Source organism: Rhamphochromis longiceps, linkage group LG19, assembly GCF_057381845.1.
Source record: "Rhamphochromis longiceps isolate RC_006_pf linkage group LG19, R_longiceps_female_GT1.1, whole genome shotgun sequence".
In the NCBI taxonomy this organism is placed as follows: domain Eukaryota; kingdom Metazoa; phylum Chordata; class Actinopteri; order Cichliformes; family Cichlidae; genus Rhamphochromis; species Rhamphochromis longiceps.
The window spans coordinates 14740115-14746533 of NC_140575.1; positions in this window are offsets into that span (position 1 = coordinate 14740115).

The window sequence follows — 6419 nt, forward strand, 5'->3', positions numbered from 1 at the left end:
TAACTGATCAGATAGATGCAAATTCTCATATAAAAATCTGTGAATTGAGGTTATTCTCTTCTGGAAAGATTGACTCCAGCTAACTCTTTTACAGCCTAACAAATTTCTAAACAGAAGAGATCCATGTACATGATCATTTTTAATTGTTCAGTGCTTTAATAAATAATAATCATAATAAAGTGTTTCAACTGGTGATTCCTCAAGGTGGATAAACAAACACGTTAGCACAACAGGTGGTTACCTGGGAGTCATTGACCTGTCTTGAGACTTAGTTACTATTTTAGCAATCGATTTCACAGTGACTGTCAAACAACCAGCTGCAACCAGCTGTGGAATAAATATTTTTCCCACCCAACCACTCATTGCTACAAGTGACTAGAGTATCTTCTTTTTGACATCCTAAACAAATATTTATATGTTTTCCTCTTATCTAGCTCATTTAGGTTTGTTAAGCTTTTTTGTGCATTGGGCCAGTGTTGAATATATTAGCATGTCATTTCATGCCACATTTCTATTGGTTAGTGGTTAGATTTGTATTGTGGAAGCATCATTCATGGTAATTCTATGTAAGATCCATTACCTAAAATGCCACATTTTCCATAGAGGATACATATTTCTACACTTATCAGTGTTACACTGTATCATTTACTTAACAAAAAATGTCTCAAAATGAAGGAGCAAAAGAAGGTACTTCCCATCACTCAACAGTGTGTTTTATGGCCTTCAGCAGCAAAATAACTTTGTTAGTTCCTCATGTTCTTGTAGAAGACTTTTGGGTCACTCTTCTTTAAAATGCTGTTCATTAAAGTTTGAAGGCATTTGTTTATCCACATCTCTCCTAAGACCCTCCTACAGCATGTGAATCCGGTTGAGGTCTGGACAGTTTCTGGATAATTACGACACCTTGGGATCATTTTGCTATTGCATGATAGAATTTCAGCCAAGCTTTAGATGGCCTCAAATTTGACTCTAGATCACTTTGGTACAGTATACATAGGAGTTCTTGGTCTACTTTATGACTGTACAGGTCCTGTGACTACAAAACAGACATTCCACCACCATGTTTTACAGACAGTATGGGATGTTTGTTTTTCTCCAAACATCTCAGCTATCCAGACAAAATTTTTACAGAGGTCTTGTGGTTTATCAACTTTAGAAACTTAAATCCTCCTTTCTCCTGGCGAGCCTTCCGATACTTGCTCAGGCTTTTTTCTGATTGTACTGTCATGAACTCAAACATTTATCATGCTAACTGAGGAAAGTACAGTCTTGAACTTACGTATTATCTGCACTCTGCATGGTCTGACCTTGGGAAGAATTTGCTGAGATAAAAACTTCTAGGAGGATTGAATGTTCTTGAATGTTTTTTGGTTGCGCTGTACTTTCTTTTTAACATGACAGCAACGACAGAAAAAAAAATCACTCATTTTACTTTAGAATTTACTTTTTTAGAAAATACCAGAGGAATGTAGATATTCTTACAGCAACATAGCTATTTAGACAAAGGCACTATATTTCACACTTGGTGTCAGAAAATAAGACTTATATAAATCAGTAAGAAAGATGTACCACGGAGGTTTCCTACTGCACATTTGACCTGTTTGTAGTTATAATTTCGCAGAATAATTCCACCAGTGTTTAAGTGTTTATTTTTAGACCAGTGTTTTAGTTCCCACACACACCCAGCACATTTTTTTACTCTGATTGTTTAATGAAGTCAGCGAATGAAGTTGAAGGAAGTTGTGTTGTGTCTTTACTTACTGAGGTAAATCCTTGGAACCAGATGCTGTTAGGAATTCTAAATTGAAACCCTGCCTTGATGGGGCTCAACAAGATGACTCATATAGCAGCCTCAGGAAAGTTTTAAATACCTACATTAGGAGTACACCAGAACTTATAACACAAACAAAAATGGTCACATAAGACAGGAGGAGTCCACAAAAGTTCGCCACCTCTTTAGAAATGATAAGGATTGTTTCACAAGGTCTCTCATTTTTTATTGCATATTCCCCAAAAGAGTAATCTCTGAAACTCTGCTGTCTAACACAATCAATAGATTTGATTGGTGGTCTTGAAGTATTTCTCTGGCATCTGTCTATACTATGTGTCTGCAGCCATGAAAGTCAGAAAGCAGAGCAGTAGGCAAAAGTGTCCAAAATACCTTATCTGAGAGAAGGGATTTTGCCTGATGAACTGTTGTGAAAAAGTCTATCAGTGTTACCACTAGTAATGTCAAAGTATTAATATCTATATCCTTTATTTATTCAGGTAGGTCTCACTGAGATTAATAATGTGTGAAGACAGTTATGGCCTAGTGGGCTTTGAGATCTACAACTTAATATACTAAAAAGCTTTGTGTAAAGCTTTTCAAAATATAGTTACAAAGTTGCTTACAGAATAATAAAATAGAGCTCCAAGAAGGATACAATGGTTATAACAGCAACAACTATTGAAATTATATAACTGTTCACTGACCATGAGATCCCTCAGATATCAGGTGTGAGGTGTAGACGAAGCTAAGAATATTTCATAGAGGCTGCAAGGTAACTGAATATAGACAGCTCCTGTATTGTTATCAGTAAGACTTGCCTGTAACTTCATTACCTGAAAAGGGCAAATTATGTGCCAATTATTTTATTCCCACTTTCGTGACCACTTATTCTTGAAGTTGTGGGAGAGTCTGAAAGGTATCACATGTAACGCAATGTGATTGGTGGAGTACACACTGGGCAGGTTGCCAGTTAGTCACAAGGCCATAATAGAGAGACAGAGATGCACACTCGAATCTGCACATATGGGCAATTTAGAAAGGGCAGTTAGCCTAACGTCTTGATGCAAGCTCATTGTGTTATCAGGACATTGCCACACAGAACTAACACCATCCCAACAGACACAGCAGCCATGGAAGAGAAAATGCAGTGTTGGTGTTAAGTGCCAAGAAAATCGCTGTGAATTATACATTGTTGAAACTAGCTAAGCTAATGGCACAAAAGTGTCACCTTGTGCTACTTTTATATACAGAGGGATTTTGGTCAACTCAATGACTGCGAGGTGATGCCCAGGTCCAAATCATTACTTCTCCACGCACTGTGCTGACAGTTGGCATGGTGTTTGGCTTTCTCCAAATGTGGTGCTGTGTATTATGACCAAACATCCTCAATTTGGTGTCATCTGTAAAAAAAGATTACTCTTCAAGTCTTGTGGTTTTATCAAATGTTGCTTTACAAACCTAAGCAGTGCTGCCATGTTTATTGTATCAGAGAAGCTTTCTCATGACAACCCTCCCAACCGAGCTGTGCTTGTTCAGTGTTTTTCCTTCTTGTGCTGTCATTAATTTTAACATTTGAACATTCATTCATACAATCCTTATCTGTTGGGGACTTAAATGTAGTTTAATACTAGTAATATTATAAAAAACAAAAACATCAGCGCCTTTGTTCTTGCCATGTGAATGGGCCAACTCTTTTTTAAAAATAACTGTAAGAAATACTTGATTAAAACAAAACAAAACTTAAATACATATGTCTGAAGTCATAGTTAATGATTCTTGATCATGTGAAGGATAAACTGTCATTAAAGTAAAATGCCACTCAGATAATTCCTGGCATGTTCTTCATAGTGCAGATGTCTGCACTATGCTGTGCTCAGCAGGCTTTTTGTTACATAAAAGAAAAAAATAAAATATATAGTAAATGTTTATATTATACAGGACGTCTTTGTCTTTTGCTTAAACTGTGGGTGTTTTTCTGGTGCAACATATTTAGTTGAACTTACTACATTTTAACCAGATATCAGTCAAAATTCCAATATTGGTTACTTTCTATAAATGTAGAAGACTTTTCTGTGCATGTTGGATGAGGTCGCGATGAAGAGAGTTACAGAAAGAATAATAAAACTTTTCACAGCTTTGTTTCTTGCACTTCTAGGTAGCATGCAAAGGGTTTTCTGTGTTGAGTGGCATCACACAATAAGGCAGACCGGCGCAACCAACACGTTTTTGGCACTCAGTACGTGAAACAGGTGGCTTGTATGAGTCATTTGGACAGATTTCAGAAAAGGATCGTATTTTATTCCCCATTACGGGAAAAGGCTGTTTTGCATCCACTGTGTTAGCAGTGTTGCTCAGAATTCTGCTGCGAGACTTCTTTTAAATACTCACATGTCACACTCCAGCTGCACTGGGTCTTCTTTAAATTCAGACTCCACTTTTGGAATTGGATTTTGGCATAGCCAGTAGGGCCTCATCAGGGCCCTACTGGCTATGCATCACACCGAAGGAGACAAAGCTTTTGCAACACTGGCACTCTCTCCCTCTGAGCGAAAAACTCATCTTTATGAACTTGCTTTAGTTTTTACATTCTAGCAGTTTGTTTTGAAGCACTTTGTAATGTTTCTTGAAAGGTGCTTGGGAGAGTGTGTTCAGGGTGTGGTGTCAGGAGAGGGAGGCTGACTCACACATATCTGAATTCTTCCCTTTCAAGTATGCCGCCGGGACCTGAATAGAGATCTGTGTGTGGTATGAGGGCAACTGAAAATCTGCTGCAGAAATAGACTGCAAATTGAAAAAAACACCACAGGTGTAACGCTGTGTGCGTGGACGTTTATTATCACAGAGCTATACAAGAATTTACTTTTTTTCTTACCTTTTGTGAAATAAAAATTAAAAATCACATGCGTGAAGAGAAATGTTTACATATATAAGTACATAAATATTAGTATTTTTTTCCAAAGTTAAATGTTGCAGATAATAAAATCAAAGAAAAATCATGTGAACTTGATTATAAACTCATGTAGCATTTCCCATTCTGTTGCATCGCTAACATCTTAGGGCTGATTCCCTGTAAAGGAAAACAAAAACATGGTGTTATTTTTATTGTCTCACAGAATAATACTGAAACCAGGGCCCTGTGCTTCGTACGTCGCTTACTACATCCAAGATTAAATGAAACATCCAAGACCAAATCATCGCGCTAACTCTGAGCTCGCTATTCCGGTTCCCCGAACACACCTGTTGTTGACGATTAGTATAGCTGGATGAAGTAATGTGAGATCACTGGGTGGCCCAACAGGGGCTACGCATCGATAGTAGAAACATTGATCGGCAACCCTTTGATTGGTCGGCGAAAATGTCGAAGGAGCGCGCTCGGTATTTTTCGGCAGCAGAGCAAGAACTCTTGAGTGAGGGATTTCAGGAGTTTCAGAGTTTAATTAAAACGCAAGGGAACACTGCAAAGGCTGCAAAAGCAAGGAGAGAGGGCTGGCAGAAAGTTGCTGACAAATCAAACTCGTAAGTAATTCAATAATAACAATAATAATGGAGTGGATTTATATAGCGCTTTTCAAGGCACCCAAAGCGCTTTACAATGCCACTATTCAGTCACTCTCACATTCACACACTGGTGGAGGCAGCTACGGTTGTAGCCACAGCTGCCCTGGGGCAGACTGACAGAAGCCAGGCTGCCATATTGCGCCATCGGCCCCTCTGGCCAACACCAGTAGGCGGTAGGGTAGATTTATCATATCACACCATATTATCCAATATTATATTACATTATATTATATTATAATATGTTATATTATATCCCCTTTCACATTAGAGCCACAACAGGACCCACTAGAACATGGGAACAAGTAAAAGTGAAATATAAGAATATTCTACAGAATGGTAATATTTATCACTTATATTGCTTTTCGTCTCTTGGAAAGAGACCCTGGAATACTCTGTTTGTTTGTTTATAACAGCAACCAAGAAAAGGGCAGAGCAAAAAAAAAGACAGGTGGTGGTCCTGCACCCCCTCGTCAACAAGTTGGTTAAGTGAATAATACCCTCACGGGAAAATCGATATCTCTCTATGAGCACACTGTCGCGCTGAGCTAAAGGATCCTGTCTGTCCCGCAATATACGCTGAATTCTGAGGACTCTCCTTATCAATCTTGCACCTTCCGCAATGGGTGGCTCGCGTATACGGACAGGACATGGCTGCGACAGGCTTCCCAAATCCACCTTCGCTTTTATAGCCGTGGTCTCTCATCTTGATTACACGAAGTAATTTACAATTACTACTCTGAAATATGAATTACATCTGTAATAATCACATACATGTAATAGAATGTTAATAGTACATTTCCCTTTTTTAGGAAATGACCTGTATGTATCTGTGTGAAATCAATAAAAGGATCAAGTGCTGCATTATCTTTAGTTACATTGATGTTATTTATTTATGGTGAAACAGTGGTGGAATATCGCTGTTGCTTTCGTATGAATGACGCGGACATACCTGCGTGGCCGCGATCTAATCCTGTTTACATAAAGTAAACCTGCTCCCCAGCAGGTTTACTCATTGAGGTTTAATGTTGACGCAGTTCTCATAATGGTATCTTATTGCGTATTTTATAGTAAGAACATCTTCTGAGAAACA